At 41.6% G+C, this 19,390-nt stretch overlaps 1 protein-coding gene across 6 annotated transcripts in view; it reads right to left on the bottom strand.

Moving 5' to 3' along the window:
- The window catches only part of PRLR (prolactin receptor), a 169,140-nt gene extending 167,071 nt beyond the window's left edge, over positions 1 to 2,069 (bottom strand). For 2 of the 6 annotated variants that reach the window (XM_027092697.1, XM_027092696.1), the window contains exon 1: positions 1,482 to 2,069. The gene's annotated coding sequence lies outside the window, so the exon portion shown is untranslated. The remainder of the gene's footprint in view (positions 1 to 1,481) is intronic. The other 4 variants (XM_027092700.1, XM_027092699.1, XM_027092698.1 and 1 more) reach the window with 3 other exon arrangements.
- Between the last annotated feature and the right edge of the window lie 17,321 nt (positions 2,070 to 19,390).

Genomic DNA, 19,390 nt, shown 5'->3' with positions numbered 1-19,390 from the left:
TTCAGGCAGGGTCTTCAGGGGATGTCCAAAAACCCCCAGGGATCGCTTTCAAAACTTTATGTACATTGCATAAGAATATTCCCCCTCCCCACCCCCTGCTCCTTTGGGAGAGGACTCATATCTAATTCTCAAAAGGACTTATGAGCCCCAATTTTTAAGAACCACTGAAATTTAAAATTTCATCAGCTTCTTTCTTACACTATTCTGCAGCACTTTTGCCCCACTAATTTTACATATATTCATATATAAGTAATGATATATATATAAATATAGTAGATGTGTATGTATACACACATATGCACACATTTAGGGCAATATATATATTGCATTAAATGTTGCACACACATATGCACACATACAATGTTCGTGGTATATATATATATATATATATATATATATATATATATATATACACATTGCCCTAAATGTTGCAAGGAAAAATGAGGCCCAGAGACCATAAGTGTCTTGCCCAAGTTTGCACAGCCAGAGGCAGAGGTGGGATTAGCAACACTCCCCCGACCAAGAAGCATGAAACTCGGGTGGGAAATCTTTGCCAACCAGGTTGATGAATGAAAACAAACGAATCCCTCCAGATTAATAATACTGTTTTGCAACCATTTTCAAGGCCAGTCATCGAAAATCCTAAATTGCTTGTTATTAGGGCAACGTGGCTGCTTGCCCAGGACACAGGTAGAGGCCACTAAAAGGATTTTCTCCCACTCAAAGAGCTGGAACTCCAGCCCTCGCTGCGGCAGCGCTCTGGCTCCCCAGTTACCTGAGTTTGCCTGACTTCCCCTCCTCTCCGCTCTCCTCTCCTCTCTGGTCCTCTTCCCTCCAGCGGCTCCCGCAGCTGCCTCTGCAGCTGGAATTCCTTTGCTGAGGTCGGGCCGCCTCCCTTCGGCTGGGCTCCGGATGACAGCCAGGAGGCTGCTTACCTGCCACTACTCCCACTGCCTTTTTTTGGTGGGGAGGGAGCCACGCCTTTCGGGTGAGCACGGGTACCGCTCAACTTTGCACGCCGGATACCCGGGACGTGGCGCGTGCTGGTGCTGCTGGTAGAATCCTCAAGCCCGCCGTCGGCGCATCACCTGTCTGAACCCCTTCCCCCTCCCCGCTAGTTTTTTTGTTTTCAATTTGATGTAAATAATGTACCTTCTGAGAATCCCACAGTCACGCCGAAACTCATTCTTAAGGGTGCTTCTGAAGATGCCTTTATAAAGACTAATGCGTGCAGTTGTAAAAGCGGCAGGGGTGGGGGGCGGATAGAGTATTTTTAGCTCCTCTGAGAGGGGACCTCCCTGCTGTCAGAGCCCCGGTTCTCCGCCAGGCTGCCGCCGGGCGGTTCCGCCGGGTTTCTGGCGTTTTCCGGAGCAGCCCGCGCTCGCCTCCCCGCACGCGGCCTCGAATCCGCGGCCCCGGCGCCGCCCGCACCATCCCCCGTCACCCCTGGGCTCTCGGTTCAGCCCGCGATGGGTACTCACTTTTGCCGGGGAGCAAAGTCTGCCATCTCAGTCCGTGAGCACTTCCTGTAAAAGGACGTGGAGATCCATCGTGTGTAAAGCTGTTTCAGGAACAGCCGGTAAAATCCAGAAAGAGGGAGAGGAGCGAGTTAGACCCAAATGGAAGGGGGCGGGCGGGCGGGAAGCCCAGCCCAACCGGGGGGTGTCCCGGGATCTCAGCCTTGGCTCCCCCAGCCCGGAGGCTCTGGGAGAAGAAGCCCAACAAGTGCACTTGTTCACTCTTTCTTCATTAGAGGAGGAGTCAGGGTTGCAACATTTCTGTTCCTTGCTGGAGGCGAAACAGTGATTTTCTTCAGCCTGCAAAACGTCCAGAGCCAGCCAGCTTTGCCAGGTGAGGAAGGAAGCTGGGGAAGCCGAAATGCAGCAAAGACGTGGAGAAGAAAGAACGGATTCTCTCCAGATGGGTTTTGCACGAGCAAGACCACACGTCTTCCACTGAGACTGCAACAGAAAAATAGACGGACAAAACACTAATAAAAATGTCTTCATGAATGGCATGACCTCAAAGATGGTATTTCTCCTGGCAGCCAAGATGTGGGGTGGCTTCTTGTCAAATTTCTTTCCTTATTTCTGAACAGCACTGAACGGCAGCTTGACAGCATTGGAGGGGGGCTCCAGAGATTTGAATCTCACCTTCCCTGAGAAGAAGAAGGGGTCAGGGTGAAAGGGGCAAAAGAAAACAGTCAGTGACACGAGGAGGTGAGAGAGCAGGTTTTGCTTTCTTTTTTGATAGCCCAAAGCCCAAACTTCCGGGGCACGCGGTGTTTATTCTCCGCCACATGAGTATAACACAGAAACACTGGTGGTGCTGAAATAATCCACGCTTTTGTTGTTTTCCACAAATATAAAATGTATCTTTTCTAATATCTTTTCTGATGTGAGTCTGACTTCTTAATTTTTTTGGTAATAGCCAAACCATGCAGAACCACCACCTTTTCTCTGGCCAAAGAAAAAAAAGTACTGAAACCAAAAGTAGTAGCTGCCTGAATTAAACAATTATCCCTCAATTAGTAAGTTGCTAGTGTCCATTTGATGCTATTAAGTAATATTGCATCTGATTGTTTCATAACCCAGAGGGGCACCATGGAGATATTTTAAACAGAGACTATAAAGTTTCAACAAAAAAGTTATTGGAATGCTGGGCTTTTCCCTTTTGAGTGATTGCCACTCTGGAATAACGAGCAAACGACATTCGGTAGCAGCCACTTGCCAAGTCTCTGGAAGCCACTGTCTATTCCAGGACACTTTGGTGATCCTTTTGGACTGGAAGCCCAGAGGCACCTGCACAGGCATGACCACCTGATGCTTCCTGTTCAGTAACATGACCTTGGACAATTAAATTGTAGACCCCATCTGGTTCTCTCAGCAGAAGGGAGATGCCTCTTTCTTGCATACTTACCTTTGCTCATGGGTGGCCACAAAGGTATGCAACCTCTATTTACTTTCAAAACCACTGGCGGACATGAGATCATCAATGGCAAGAATATTCCTACGTGACCTTTGCAAAGCGAGGGATTGTCAGTTTTTTGGAGTTGTTCTAGTCAGACAATTTTCATAGTTGGTGAAAAAACCTCGCGTTAGTAACTCTCGACTGTCAGCTCTTGGAAGGTAGGACCCTCGCTCTTCCTTCTTGTGGTTCCCAGTTAGCTGCAGGCAGCTCAGCTCATCGGTGCTCATCCGTGCTCCTGGCTTCCAGATTGACAGATTGGTTGTTGAGTGACTATTCCACATCTCACTGGGAGAGAAGGGCAAGGCTCGCTTTCCGCCCTATTGTGCAGCACACAGGCACCATCCATGAACCACCAGCATTAACTCTCAGTGAATTACCACCTTGCCCTGGCTTTACTGAGATAATGAAGGAAGTCTGCGGTTAACCTCAACTTCTTTCCTAACTGCCCCCTGCCTCCTTCTCTAAGCACTAACATGCCCCACCCCTTTACGTGTGTCCCCTTCTTGCATGTCTCTGTCTTGTCACTGTCTCAGTTGGTGTGTTCCTCCTTTTTTCCAAGCTACTTCTCCAGGTGAGTCCTAGACCCCAGCCCTGCCTGCTGCCTCCAAGACCTTAATCCATGGCTGATGCAGAGGAAAGAGCTCAGCCGTTGGCATGGGTTTGGGTCTTTAGTATTTACATGGCTTCCCTAAGCTTCACTTGCCTCATTGAAAATCAGATGTGGTGATATATGCCTCAAAACTAACAATGGTAATTCTTAATCACCAGTAAAAGGAGTCATAATGGTGATAACATATGTAAAATGCCTGACAAATAGCAGAAAATCTAGAATCATTAAGTTCTTTTTCTCCCCCTCCCTTTTCTCCCTATCTTCCTCTCAGAGTTAATGTTTTCTGCCCCATCGGCTTCTTCTGCAGCCAACAACATCCTTGAATCTTCCTTGACCCTGCTGACTCTTTCGGTGGCTTTATGATTTAACTCACTCCATTCTTCATCTGTCATACTTAGTGGAAGAATGATCTGCACTCAGCTCCCCTGACTCACTAAGCTCTCAGTGCCTTCCCTCAGTGGTTCCTTTTTTTTTTTTTTTTTTGCGGTATGCGGGCCTCTCACTGTTGCGGCCTCTCCCGTTGCAGAGCACAGGCTCCGGATGCGCAGGCTCAGCGGCCATGGCTCACGGGCCCAGCCGCTCCGCGGCACGTGGGATCTTCCCGGACCGGGGCACGAACCCGTATCCTCTGCATCGGCAGGCGGACTCTCAACCACTGCGCCACCACGGAAGCCCCCTCAGTGGTTCTTAACCTAGGCTGCACACCTGGTCATCTGAGGAGGGTTTCAAACATACCATATATGGGTGGTCCTTGCAGAACTTGTAATTCAGGAGGTTTAAGGTGGGGCTCTGATTTCTCTGTTTCTACAAAGATGCACAGGCAGGATAGACAAAGGCTGCCCTAATCGCCTCTGCACCACAGCTTCCACCACTACTATTCATCAGCTGCTGTCTTTCCCTGGGCTGCGCCATCCCAAGCCTCGTGGCACCCCTTCTCTCCCTCCTCTTGAAATTCTCATTCCTTGGCTCTCAGGCCCTGTCCTCCCTTGGTTCTCCTCTGTCTGTCTGGATCACTCCTCTATTGCCTTTTGCCATGGCCCCTCTTCTTTCTCCTCCTTCCTGAATGGGAACAGTTTTGTCTTTGGTCTTTTTTCACATGCTGTCCTTCTTTCATCTGATCCCACCCCCAGAGGTGATCACCATTAACTTCTTGGTGTGTATCTATCCTTTGTCCTACATGCATATAGTCATGTCTCTATATGCTCATGCTTGTATTTTTTAAGCTAAAAATGGAATAATTTCTGTGACTTGTCTTGTGTCATACAATTATATATTCTAGGCTACTAGTTACAGACTTAACCCATTCTTTTTTTAAATTTATTTTTATTGATTTATTTTTAAACATCTTTATTTGGGTGTAATTGCTTTACAATGGTGTGTTAGTTTCTGCTGTATAACAAAGTGAATCAGCTATACATATACATATATCCCCATATCCCCTCCCTCTTGCATCTCCCTCCCACCCTCCCTATCCCACCCATCTAGGTGGTCACAAAGCACCAAGCTGATCTCCCTATGCTATGCGCCTGCTTCCCACTAGCTATCTATCTTACATTTTAACCCATTCTTTTTAATGGCTGCCTATTTTGTAATTTATTCTGCCATTCCTCCTTTGTTAGATCTTTGGTAACTTTAATTTTTTATTGTAAAAAGTACTGTCATGATTATCTTTGCCTGTACCTTAGGATAGATACTTAGAAATGGCATTGTTAGGTCAAAAGGAATGAAAACTAAAATTTTGCTATATCACTGCCAGATTGCTCTCCAAAAAATGTTGTAGAAGAAAGTCCTAGAAATGAGAGTACTGGGGAGGAACGTTTAAAATTTTCATACGTACCTTTAAATTCTTCCCAAAATATTTATCAATACACATGTCTACCAATATACACTCCTAACAAGGATGTTTTCTCACATGCTTGCCAGCACTGAATCTTATCAATATAGTTTTCATTAGTTCAATAAGCAAACTATCCTGTCTTAGTATTGTTCTAATTCACAATCCCCCGACTTCCAGTGAGGGTGAATTCATATGCTTATTATCCTTTGAGCTGTTTTCTCTTATGTTGTGGCTTTTCATTCCTACTCCTATTTTTCTTCTGGTAAGTTTGTTTTTCTAAAAAAAATAATTTTTCTGTACTGTTGTATATATTAACACTTTGTTAAATATATTGTAAACATTTCTCGGTATCTGTCGTGTTTCCCTTGATTTTATTTATGGGCTGTTTTACTGCACAAAAGTTTAAAATTTTCATCCAGTCGAATCTGTCAATTATATTCTATTAAGTCTCTGAGTTTTCTCTGTTGCTTCTTTGCTTCTAATACTGTTAAAAGTTTTTTTTTAAAGATCTTTATCCTAGGAATGGTTTTAAAATATTATATGAAGTAGCAAATTAAATTAATTGCTTCTGAATGTATAGCCAATTATCCTATTACCTTTTATTGAAAAATTCACAATTGCCCCACTTATTTCTAGTGTCAAATATTATATATTACATTTTCATGTATATTTATTTCTATTCTGGACTATACTCTGTTTTGTTTGGTATGATGACTTACATGCCAATAATGCACAGTTTTGATTACCATATTGTAAAAATAGTACAGTATAACACCCATTACATTAGTGCAAGCAATTGATCAGTCTTTCCTTTTAAAATTTGCTTGATAAATGTGATATATTTATTTTCCCATAAAATTTTAGAATCGATTCGTCCAAATTAAAAAAAATTGGTTTTACATTACCTTTTTATATTTATTTGGGAAAATTAGCTATCATTAAGGCATTAAATCTTCCTCTCCAGGAAATATGTTTACTTTAAAGAAATCTTTAAAATGTATCCTTCAATTTTAAAATTTAATCTTATAATGTCACTTTAATCTTATTGCACAAAATTTACTTAATCATACCGTATGATGAACAGTTAGGTTATTCCCCAATTTTTACTCTTAAAAAAATGCTGCAGTGAACATATTTGTGGAAAGAGATTTTGTTTGGGGAAGACTTATTTCCTTAGTCTAAAATCCCAGTGAGACATACTTGGGTCAAACGACATGCACATTTTTATGGCCCTTGAGCTATAAAAGCTTATCTATTTCTGACGGCTTCAACTCTAAATATTCCCTCCATCACACTCTACAACCAGTTAGGCACAAAGTCCTGTAAGTGTCTTTTTCCCCTTTCCACTGTTAAGGCCACTGTTAAATTCATGCTTCTTCCCTTTCAATAGCCCCTGGCTGGCTTCACTTTCAACAGTCTTGCCTGTATCAAACTCAGATGCTTCCAGGTGAATCTGATTATATCAACTCCCTGAATTAAAATACTTTAATGGTGCCTACATCCCACCAAAAATGTTAAAACATCTTTGCTCCTGCTGATTCCACTGGGTTTTAGAGTACTAGCTCAAGACATATTTACAGTATGTCTGCATCCCTTCTTCCCTTCTTGGAATGTTATTTCCCCCACTCCTTGCCTACTTGAACTCTATCTATTTTTGATTTTCATATTCAATGTCACTTTCTTCTAAAAGCTTTCCCTGATCATCCAGCTCTGAAGGCACTCTGCTTGCTTCTGCCACATGGGTTTATAATACACCCCTCTCTTCCACCTCCAAGTATCATCGTGAGACTGATATAAGTTTACATATGTGAGTGCATTTGTAAATTATAAACCATGTGTAAATATAAGGCACTACTATTATCAGACAGTGTTTCCTTCCCTCCAAAGAAACCCACACCACTGAATAAGAAGCTAGGCTAAGTACAGCCAGCCTTTATAAACATGAGAATGGCAATAATTTTCTCCTTGTGGACTTGCAATAGGAAGATGCTAAGATTGCTGGCCTGTTGAGTAGTAAGGACTCATGTCTCCTAAACCCAAAGAGGGAAAATTAAGCATGCTGAATAAAGTGCAATGGTCGTTAGTCCCTGAAGTAGCTACATGAGGTTCTTCAGGCTACTGTGGTATGAGTCTTGCTACTCAAAGTGTGGTCCTTAGAGCAGCTGCATTGGCATTACCTGAGAGCTGATTAGAAATGCAGCATCTCAGATGCCACCTCCACCTTCTGAATCTGACATTGCATTTTAACCAGATCTGCTGCTCCAGTGCTCAATTTCATAAAGCCCAAGTGATGGCAAAGTGAGTGTTCCTTCTGAAGTGCCCAATTTGCCGGGGGCGGGGGGAAGTTGACTTTGACTTATGTGCTTTCTCCATCTTTATCTCTATCTGTGTGGGCGTTGGGGGGGAGATTGAAGGACAGGCTGATGTTACAGCATTCCAGGTTATAAAGTTGAAGGGTCATACAATTAGGAATGTACTACATTTTCAATTAGGTTTCGAATAGGTAGTGAATATTCTTTTCTTTTGTTTTACATTGTAGTAAGAACACAACATGAGATCTACCCTTTACATTTTTAAGTGCACAATTCAGTGCTAATTATAGACACAGAGTTGTACAGCAGATCTCTAGGACTTATTCATCTTGCATAATTGAAACTTTATACTCATCAAACAATGACTCCCCAATCTCTCTTCCCTCGGCAACTACCATTCTACTCTTTGCTTCTAAGAGTATGACTATTTTCGATGCCTAACATAGGTGGGATCATGCAGTATTTGTCTTTCTGTGACTGATTTGTCATTTAGCACAATGTCCTCCAGGTTCATCCATTTTGTTGCGTATGGCAGTATTTCCTTTTTAAGGTTGAATAATATTCCATTGAATGCATATACCACATTTTCTTTATGATTCAACTGTCCATGTATACTTAGATTGTTTTCATATCTTGGCTATTGTGACTAATGCTGCAATGAACATGGGAATGCAGATATCGCTTTGAGATCCTCATATCAATTTTTTTGGATATACATCCAGAACAGGAATTGATGGATCATATATTAGTTCTATTTTTAATTTTTTGAGGAACCTCCATACTATTTTCCATAGCAGCTGCACCATTTTACATTCCTAGCAACAGCATTCAAAATTTGCAATTTCTTCACATATTTGCCAACACGTTTATTTTTTTTGGATAATTGCCACCCCAACAGGTGTGAGGTATTACCTTATTGTAGTTTTGATTCACATTTCCCTGATAATTAATGATGTTGAGTACCTTTTCTTGTACCTGTTGGCCATTTGTATGTCTTTAGAGAAATACAATTTAAGTCCTCTGGCCATTTTTTAATCAGATTATTTGTTGTTGTTGTTTGCTTTTGAGTTATAAGAGTTCCTTATATATTTTGGATATTAACCCCTTATCAGATATATAATTTGTTGATATTTTCTCTCATTCCATAGATTTCCTTTTCATTTGTTAATTGTCCCTTTGCTGTGGAGAAGTTTTTTAGTTTGAGGTAGTTCCACTTGTTTATTTTTGTTGCTGTTGACTGTGCCTTTGGTGTCATATCCAAAAAGTCATTTCAAGACCAACATTAAGAAGTTTTTCCCTCGTGTCTTCTAGAAATTTTACAGTTTCAGGTCTCACACTTACGTCTTTAATTCATTTTGAGTTGATCTTTGTGTATGTGTCAGATAAGGGTCCAATTTCATTCTTTTGCATGTGGATATCCAGTTCTCCCATCACAATTTGCTGAGAGGCTTTCCTTTCCCCATTGTGTATTCTTGGCACCCTTGTCAAAGGTCAGTTGACCATAAATGTATGAATTCATTTCTGGGCTCTCAGTTCTGTTCTGTTGGTCTATATGTCTGTTTTTATGCCAATACCATACTTTTTTTTTTATTATTGTAGCTTTGTAATATAGTTTAAAATCCAAAAATATCTCTCCAGCTCTGTTCTTCTTGCTCAAAATTGATTGGCTATTCAAGGTCTTTTGTGGTTCCATATGATTTGTGGAACTGTTTTTGTAATCTGTAAAAAATGCCATTGGGCTTATGATAGAGATAGCATTAAATCTATACAGTGCTTTGAGTAGTATGGACACTTTAATAGTAGTGAGTTTTCCTATCCACAAACATGAGATATCTTTCCATTTATTTGTATCTGCTTTAACTTCTTTCAGCACTGTTTTATAGTTTCCAGTGGGCAAGTCTTTCATCTCCTTAATTAAGTTTATTTCTGAATATTTTATCCTTTTGATGATACTGTAAATAGGATTGTTATCTTAATTTCCTTTTTGTATAGTTCATTGTTAGCATATATAAGTGCAACTATTTTTGTATTTTTATCCTGCCTGCAACTTCACTGAATTTATTAGTTCTAACAGTTTTTTTGTGGAGTGTTTAGAATTTTCTATATACAAGATTATGTCATCTGAAAACATAATTTTACTTCTTTCTCCCTGATTTATATGCCTTTTATTTCTTTTTCTTTCCTAATTGCTCTGGTTAGGACTTCCAGTACTATGTTGAATAGAAGTGGTGAGAGTGGACATCCTTGCCTTCAGTTTTCATTCATTTCATTTTTCTTTTATTCTTTCATCTGTTAACAAATACCAGGCTTAGTTTTAAGTGCTGGATTACAGCCAGAAAAAATTAATTAGACTCAGTCTGAGGTCTCTTCCATGGTATTATAATCTGGGGTTTGGAGGAGGGGAGATTAAAAACAAAGAAATGAATTGTATGTCATGTGGTGATATATGCTAAGAACTAAAACAAAGCAAAAAGGGGGTTTGGATTAAGTCAGAGGGTCAAAATTGGCCTCTTTTATAATATAACTTGAGCAGAATCTTGAATAAGGGCTATGAAGCACCTTTCTGCCTCCTCCTGGGAAGGAAGAGGGAGGCCATTGGAGTGTTAAGCAGTGTGACAGGAGCGGATTTTTATTTCAAATGGATCACCCTGCCTGCTGCCATGGAAGGCTATTAATAATTGTCATCCCTGTCTCATTTGTTCCTTTCTGAGATTTTTGCCTCATGAGCTGTCCTGAAAGTTCACATTCTTGATGAAATCTTTCAGATTCAGCTTTGTAAGCTGAAGCCATCCCTTTCTCCGTACGCCACCTCTCAACTCCCAGGGGAAGAAGGAAAATACTATACAAAGAAGCTTTCACCACTGAGTTTTCACCATCTGAACAGCCTCAGGTGACAAGAACCTGTGGCTGGGGGCTATTGCTTCCTTCCTGGTTCAGAGTGAAGACTTCCTTGAGCTTTGTCTTCTCTGGTGCCTAAAGTGTGGGAACTAGGGCTAGTCGTAGAGTCTTTTCTAGAGCAAGGCTGCCTTTCTGTCTTTGCCAGAGTTCATTTTCCTGACTAAATTTAGCAATAGGAAAGGTTACTTTCTACTTTGGCGACATAAGTAAAAGCTCTATTGATAGCCAGTTGTCCTGGGGATTTGGATTTGGGAATTTTATACTCTAAGTCTCCTTCCCCAAGAGGGAATTCCCCCCTACCTTCTATGGGCATTCTGTCCACACTTGGGATAATGTGACATGGTGGAAAAGAGCACTGGACTGGGAGCCAGAAAGTCTGAGTCTCAGTCTGAACTCACACTAACTGACCATGGGTTTGTTAGGGGAGACATGGCAGAGCAGAGTGTAATGAATTATGATCTCCAGAGTCACACTTGCTGGTTTGCGTGTCTGGCTCTACTACGTATTGGTTATGTGTTTGGACAGATTACTTAATTTTTATGTTTTCTGTTGTCCTCATCTGTAAAATGGGAATCATAATTGGACCTATCTCGCAGGACTGCTTGAATATTAAAAGAGATAATTGAAGTAAAAGCACTTAGAACAGCATTGGGCCTGCAGTAAACTTTATGGTTAGTATGATTGTTGATAAGACAATCATCAAAGTTATGTCCAAGTGCTAGAGGTTGCATCGTATGTGGAATGTCCTATAGACCTGATGATGTTTGGCTGAGGAGAAAGAAGGCAAATAGGTTAATTTTCTTCAGTCATATAAAGGATTTTCACCTGAAAGAGGTATTTCTTTGGGGTTTCTTAGAAAGTGCTCTGGACTTTAATTCAAAATAATGGAGAATTTTGATATAATCAATAATTTCCTATCTTTTCCTGCTTATGCACTGGTCGTCTTAATCAGTGTGGGCAGCTATAACAGAACACCATAGACTTGGTGGCTTAAACAACAAACCTGTATTCCTCCTGGTTTTGGAGGCTGAAAGTCTGAGATCAAGGTGCCAGCATGGTGGAGTTCTAGTGAGAGCTCTGCCCCTTGTTCATAGATGGCTATCCTCTTGCTGTATCTCCACATGGCAGAGAGAGCTCTGGTCCCCTGTTTCTCCTTATAAGGGCACTAATTCCACCATGGGGGCTTAACTCTCATGACCTCATTTAAACTTAATTACCTCCCAAAGGCTCCACCTCCAAATACCATCACACTGGGGGTTAGGACTTCAACATACAAATTTGTGGGGGATACAAACATTCAGTCCATTGCATGTCTAATTCCTCTTGCTTCTGGGCCTTTATACTTGCAATTCCCTTTGCCTGGAACATTCCCCCTCTCCCATAGCCTCTCCCATTCCCTCCTCCCCCTCTTCCTTCAAGTTTTTCCTCAAGTACCATTTGGTTCCTATCAGGGAGGCCTTCCTCGATATCCTCATTTAAAATGGCCTCTCATGGCCCTCTCTATCCTCTTTTCCTATTTGTTTTTTACCATAGCATTTATCCTGCTTTCATAGTTCAACTTACCCCAGAATTCTTGTGCCAAGCATTCAAGTATATGTGGTTTTTTGGGGGGAGGCGTTTCATAGTTACCCCACCCAAGTGGAGAAGAAGCTGGACTATTTTTATAAACACTTCCACCAGCTGTTGGTTGTGGGCTTCTTGGGGGTGGAGTGTTAATTTTCTGCTTCTACTCAAAGTGGGCAAATAAGCCTTCTGTGACTTTGGAAAAAGTTTCAAAGCAAAGGGATGCAGACGTTGGCCCTTGGAATAGGAGGGAGCACACCTAAGTGGTGATGTAATATGATATCCAGGGATATGAATGGGGCACCAAGAATATCTACTGTACCATCTGACATACCATATGATTTATGAGATATATCATATATATCACATATCATACACACACACACACACACACACACACACACACACACATACACACACCCCTTCCAGAATGTAAGCTCTATGAGGATAAGTATTTTTGTCTGTTTAATTCTCTGCTGAATTTAAAACAGTACCTGGCGTCCTGGCACATGTTGGTGTGTATAACTATTTGCTGAAGAATGAATGACCTAGATCAGAGATTTTAAGCTGTGTATTGTGACCAATTTAGCAGGTCATGAAATTAATATGAGTCATGACCAGCAATAAAGAGAGAGAGAAAAGAAATAGTAAAAGTAAATACTGTTTTATAAAAGATTTCACTTCGATTATTTGATATACATATTATAATTACTAAATTAAAATATATACATTAAATGTATACTGGGTCTTGAAAGAAAATGTACTTTTCACTTTGGGTTGTGATATTTGACAATCCCTGATCGATTTTCTCATTTTAGAGACTAGGAGATTAGAGCCCAGAGAAGTAAAGACTTTCCTGAGGTCACAAAACGGAGCCCAGGCAAAGCAGTACCGTGACCTCATAGCACCTCTGTGAGTCTAGGAACTAGTAGATGTTGGTAACTTCGTTTATGGGACAGAGGCCTCCAGCCAGGTCTCTCTCTGAGCCAAAGGAAAGCAGGTCCTTTGTAAACATCTGAAAAGCCAAGTTGCAAACTGTGAGGATCTGGGGTTCTTTGGGAGGCTGAGAGACTGGCTGGGCTACCAAATGGGTTTGGGGGTAGCACCCACCTGCCAGAGTACGTGCCCTCTGTGCAGCAGGATTAGCTGGCTTTGCCGTCTGCATCTCAGCGCGGAACAGTCCCCCTAGGCGTGCCTGGCCTGCTAGCTTCCTTCCACACAGTCATTAAAAACAATATTGACGCTGGGAAGTCCTGTTAAAAAGAGATTCTCTTAAGCATTGTCTTGATTATCATTTAATTCCTTCTTTTTCTTCAGCTTGGAAGCAAGAACATTCTCTGAGCCTGCCTCTCTTCTTGCTGTCCTTTCCTCTCTTCTCTTGTACTTCATACATGGAAAGGAATAAATGTAGGGCATCTTCAGAGTTTCATGGCCATGGTTCTAAGAGAACAATGCTTCCAGTGATTGTCATCTAGAAGGTGTTATGCAGATTTTCTCCATAACCTGAAGTTCTTTGCCAGAGCCAGAGAGAGAGCTGCGGGCATTGGGGAGGGAGGGCTGGGCAGGTGCACCAGTGCTTTGCTCTCTGCTGCCTTCCTTTAACCTCACGTCACAAAGAAATATTTGGGAGTTTGTTGAAATATATTCCCAACCAGGACCATAGGCACATGGTCCTCCATTTAATCGCATCTCAGGGCAGGGTGTGGCTTTGGGCAGGGCCCGGCTTAAGAAAAAGTAAAAAAGAACCACCAGTTTGCAGGGACCAGGGGGGTCAGAATGGGACCATTTGGGGAGTGAAAACATACTCCAGACATTATAAACACATTAATCTGCAATGTTCATGAGTCAGGAAAGGAGAGAGAGAGAGATGGAGATAAAGGAGAGGGGAAGGGAGATGGGGACAGAGAAATACAGGGAGAGTGACAGGGAGAGAGAGAGAAGGGGGGCAGGGGAGGGGAGGGTAAGAGAGGGAAGGGGAGGAGAGGAGAAAGGAGAAGAGGGAGAACAAATGTATATATTTGTCTTGCTTAACTGCTGGCCTGCTGCCCTTTCTCCTTCTCAGCTGGCTTTTTGCAGCCTGAGAGCACAGATCCACTTTGCCACATACATGAGCTCTCAGTCCCAGCTTATTTATACTATAGCCATCCATCCAGACGGAGTCACGTCTCCCTGTCCCAAGGCTTGTCTTTGGGGCAGTAGGAACAGAGTCAGGAAGGGGAGTGGAAATGGTTTCAGAGGCCCTGAAATCTTGTCACTCACACTCTGAATAAATCATCAGCCTCACCAGCCACTTAGCAAGAAAGTGAGAGAGGAAAAAGCTAGGAAATTATCCTGTTATCTGCTGTTCTTTCTTTTTCTTCTTCATTTTAAAGGGAAGGTAGATCTCTGTCCAACGTATGGTGCATGGAACGAGATGCTTCCTTGTGGGGTGAGAAAAGCCTCTGGCGGGGCTGAGCCACAGCTGGGACACTTGGCAGGCTGGAGTTTCACCAGTTCCTGCCAAAGAAACCACGGCCAGCGGCTTCTGCCCTTCTCAGTCCCTCCCCCACTCTCTGGGGTTCCTTTGTTGGCTGAAATCATGAAACCACCTCTTGCTCCCTATGGGAGGAGCAGGGTGAGTAGAGGCTAATTTGTATCTCAGGATTCATCCCTGGAGAAAGAGATCAGCTGGGCAAGCATCAGAGTGACTTCACCATGGTCCCCTTCACCCTGTCTCCTGCCGCCTGTTGACTAATAATGCAAGGGCAGGTCAGGCAATTCACAGAAATCCTATGTGCCAGGGCTCCTTGCGTGGGCAGGCTGTGGCTGCCAAGGCAAACACCTCACGCTCCACTCGGGCTGAAAGGCAAACAGCGTCACTCACTGTCTCTATGATAACGCAGACCTTAGCACCATTCACGGAGATGCACGGCACCCTCCTAAACAGCACTTGGGATAAAGCGATCTGTTTTTCTGTAGTTGGACCACCTGCCTTCTGTCAGGCAGCATTTCAACCAGTACAAGTTGGTCGATGCCATCAGGACAAGTGGAAATTGCTCCTTTGCTTGAGTCAATTGGCTTATTCTCTTCCTGAGTTAAAAAGCCCACAGGACCTGCATCATCATGAGATCTTACACTCTTACTGAGAAGTTGGACTGCTCTGAAAATGGTGCTATGTTTACTCTTCTCATGAACACCTCTCTCAAAAAGAGACTACAGCCATCTTTATCAACCGCACAAATCTCCCAGGAAGTAATACGTTTCATAATGTTGAACCTCTAATACTGCCATTGCAATTTTAGCCAATCACATAGTTCAGGTTTCAAAGTCCGATACAGTGTCACTTCATTCATATGTAAAACAGAGGCCAGAAATAGCAGCCTTAGCCTTGAAATTGAATGCAGCTCATAGACTTTCTTTCCTCCACATCATGAGACTTTACCATAATATCCATATGTGCAGCATTTCTGGAAAAGCACTGTCTGTCCCCATGGGACACACATCCCCACCTGTCACTAGTCCACTGTCACTGAGCGTGGGCTCCCTCTTCCGCAGAGCCTACCGTCCCCGGTTCACCCAGTCTCCTCCCTCCCTGTTACTGACCCTGAAGCCGCATGTCAGTTGCTATATATTATTTCACTTGCATTTATTTTTTAGGCTAGAAATATATTTTTTTCAGTGCCAAGACTACCTTAAAAGTGAGAAAACAAAAGTTAAACTGATAGAGGCTCATGTTTCTAGGGGAACACGTGGAAAGATTACAGTTGTTAAATGGAAGAGAAGTTTTTTGTTTTTGTTTTTTTGGCCAGCCAAACAGCCTTATATCATGCTTTATTGTTATTGCTGAGAAATACATATGCTGAGTGATATAGCACAATCAAGTGTGTGTCAGAGTCCATTTGGCTGGTTTGAAATATTAACCCTATTTCTAGATCAACAGATCTCAACTCCAGCTACCCATCAGAATCAGCTTAGAGCTTTGTAAAACGTACCATCACCCAGGTCCCACCTCAGACTAATCAAATAGAAATTTCTTGGGGTGGAAGGAAGGAAGAAAAGTTAGGGCTATGAATCAGTAATTTAAAATACATTCTCAAGTGATTATACTGTGCAACCCAGAATTAAGAAACACGGTCCAAGGCTGACACCTAGGGGGTCCATGCCTTCTACCCCTTACCTGTCAGCTCCTGTTGAGCCATCAAATAAAGGTGAGGCGGGAGGGAGTGTATTGTTCAAGGAGCTCTTATCAAACCAGCCACTTCTTATCTAAAGAAATATTTTGAACTCTGTTCTTCTTGTTAAGAGTTTCAACCACAATTAATTTTTTTTACATCTTTATTGGAGTATAATTGCTTTACAATGGTGTGTTAGTTTCTGCTTTATAACAAAGTGAATCAGTTATACATATACATATGTTCCCATATCTCTTCCCTCTTGCGTCTCCCTCCCTCCCACCCTCCCTATCCCACCCCTCCAGGCGGTCACAAAGCACCGAGCCGATATCCCTGTGCCATGCGGCTGCTTCCCACTAGCTATCTATTTTATGTTTCGTAGTGTATATATGTCCATGTCACTCTCTCGCTTTGTCACAGCTTACCCTTCCCCCTCCCCATATCCTCAAGTCCATTCTCTAGTAGGTCTGTGTCTTTATTCCTGTCTTACCCCTAGGTTCTTCATGACATTTTTTTTTCTTAAATTCCGTATATATGTGTTAGCATACGGTATTTGTCCTTCTCTTTCTGACTTACTTCACTCTGTATGACAGACTCTAGGTCCATCCACCTCATTACAAATAGCTCGATTTCGTTTCTTTTTATGGCTGAGTAATATTCCATTGTATATATGTGCCACATCTTCTTTATCCATTCATCCGATGATGGACACTTAGGTTGTTTCCCTCTCTGGGCTATTGTAAACAGAGCTGCAATGAACATTTTCGTACATGACTACTCGCTTCACTCATTCCTGCTGTCTCCTGACTGCTGTGTGCATTTGTGATTGCGACCCCTGGTCTAGCCCGTTTCCAACACCCTCTCCACACATTTTGAAAAGTCAGCTCATTTGCTATACCTTGTCTTTGGTCTTACCTCCATCCTCTACCTCATTCCTTTTAGAATACCTCCAAGAAACGAATGTTGAATGATTTGAGAAAATAGGAGACCAATGGATCAAAGGTAAGATTAGAATACCCCACGGTCATCAACAAAGGACAAAAGTAAGATCTGGAGATAATAGGAGATGTGGGTTTTTTCTTTATTGCTGACTGGTTGGAGAAACAAAGTGACTATGTTTTGAAAAATCACTGTTAGGGCTCATAAAAGACGTACTTTTACTTTTCATCACACATAGATAAAATCTGCATTAATTTTCTTCAAGATGTGCATAGAAGATTCTGCAAAGGTACCTGACATGATAACTGTAATTACCCTTCATTTCTACAAAAGCTTCTCATTAGAGATTTTAGGAAAGTGCTTTGAGGCAGAAGACAGTTTCCAAAACAAAGCCGCAATATATCAAATTCTTCCTGTTAGTAAAAAGCCAATAGAAGATGAGAGACCAGGACACAGATACAGTGATACTGAAAAAGGAGGATGTTCGTTAAATGTCTCCTCAGTATCTACCAAAACTCCAGAAGAATGTTAGAAATCCCAGAAGAACTGCAGCCCACCCCTTGCAGTGAATCCCAGGGATCTATGATCTCACCTTACCACTCCAGTAAATAACACTTGAGTGAGTAAAGTTCGGCAAAATTAGGCAAATCCTTTCTGTATCAGAAAGGTGTGACTCATCCAGGATGAGGCATGGAAAAAAATGCAGTTTTTAAGAGAGGTAAGCTGTGAGAAAATGAACTGTGGAGGCAGGGGATCAGGAAAGGAAGGAGTTTAGAACCTCAAGGAAGGGATTAATCTGTTTGGGGTTTAAAATGAGAGTTATTTTGCAAGAATTTATATACAAGTTGGCGTGTGAGGGAAATGGGGCCAGGGAAAGATTGAGAGGTAAATAGCTAAAAGGGAAGTGCTTCCTAGATTGTAGAAAAAGAAAGAAATCTTCACACACACACACACACACATACACACACACACAATTATTTGACATTTGCCATATTTGCTTTATCTCTCATTCTGTGTGTGTAAGTATATAAATGCTTGTGTATGTATATATGCATATGCATATCTCTCCTCCACTTTCTTTGTGTATATATATATACATATACACACACATATATACATATATATGCATATATATACACACACACTGATTGAGAGATAAAGCATATGTATACACATATCTATATACGTGTATATATATCACTGTTCTATCTCTCACTGTATGTGTGTGTATATACATATATATATACTCCCCACCCCTGCTGCCCCAGAACATTTGCTAGGAATTTGCAGGTAGCACAAGACTACATCCCTAAATACTTTAGCAGACAACATCTCAGAACACAGACATTCTCTTATATAACTGTAATGATATAATGACAAGTAAGAAATTTAGCATTGAGACAACAATATTATCTAATACACTGTCCATGCCCGAACTTCTAAAATTGTCCCCAAATGTCCTGTATAGCTGTGCATATATATTTTCCCCAGACCAGGATTCATTGATGTTTTGCATTTGCTGGTCCCGTCTCCTTAATTTTTATTCTAGGACCATCACCCCGCCTTCCATGACATTGATATTTTTGATGAATTCATGCCAGTAATCTTGTGTCTTCCTCTATTTTTAAACTTAAATCTGTGTGTGTTTTGCTTGCATTAATAGACAGATTTCATTGTTTAAATACACAGGCTCAGAAGTCAGGTGGCCTTGGTTGGAATCACAGGCCCGTTAATGAGCTTTGAGATCTTAGGCAAGTTACTTAACCTCTCTGTGCCTCAGTCACATCTAGACAATGGGTATAAATGGGTATAATAGTTACATGAATATTTGGCTACTATTGTTTTTATTGTTATTATTAGAGAATACACTCCAATTCAATCTTATAGCAGATGGGAGAGTTTTGTATGATTCCTGATATGCTTTAGTTGCAAATGACTTGAGAGTAATTTATTCTTAATTTAGAATAATAAGGATAATGGTATAATAATAATAATTGTAGTAACATATACTGACTTCTGAAGATAAAATTGTGTGGTCTCTAATTGTGTGGTATCTAAAAGTCCAGATTTAAGATAATGTCAACATTATATACCTAATTATGACACTGGC

Source organism: Aethalodelphis obliquidens, unplaced genomic scaffold (assembly GCF_003676395.1).
Source record: "Aethalodelphis obliquidens isolate GAN/ISIS:26980383/991018 unplaced genomic scaffold, ASM367639v1 scaffold80, whole genome shotgun sequence".
Taxonomy (NCBI): domain Eukaryota; kingdom Metazoa; phylum Chordata; class Mammalia; order Artiodactyla; family Delphinidae; genus Aethalodelphis; species Aethalodelphis obliquidens.
Note: the sequence above shows the minus strand (reverse complement) of the source record. Positions and strands in the feature narration are given on the sequence as shown.